This window comes from Gadus macrocephalus, chromosome 3 (assembly GCF_031168955.1).
Source record: "Gadus macrocephalus chromosome 3, ASM3116895v1".
Taxonomy (NCBI): domain Eukaryota; kingdom Metazoa; phylum Chordata; class Actinopteri; order Gadiformes; family Gadidae; genus Gadus; species Gadus macrocephalus.
This window is the reverse complement of record NC_082384.1, coordinates 23700953-23701321: the sequence shown is the minus strand read 5'-3', so window position 1 is coordinate 23701321 and position 369 is coordinate 23700953.

Sequence of the window (369 nt, the reverse complement as noted above, 5' to 3'; positions counted from 1 at the left end):
GCGGGACTGCGCATGCTTGATTTGACAGCCTCTGCTCTGTTCCACAGCACAACGCCTAGGGCTTCCTATACATTAATGCCCGTGACATTCATCGCTGAAGTACCTGATGCTTTAATACCAAGCGATGTACACCGTTTATTCCCAGTGTTCCATGTGAAGCATCATTAGTCGAGTAGACACATGCAAGACTTTACCAATCGTTTTGGAATGCAGTGTCAAGATAACTAGTAAAAAATAAAAAGTTAACTTCTGGTGCTGATTCCATTAAGAGAAGCATTATTGAATAACTTCCGTAAATGGTTGAATTATTAATAATTTGTATTACACATGACCCGTCTTTAAGGCCTTATAGGTGAAATGTGAATATAC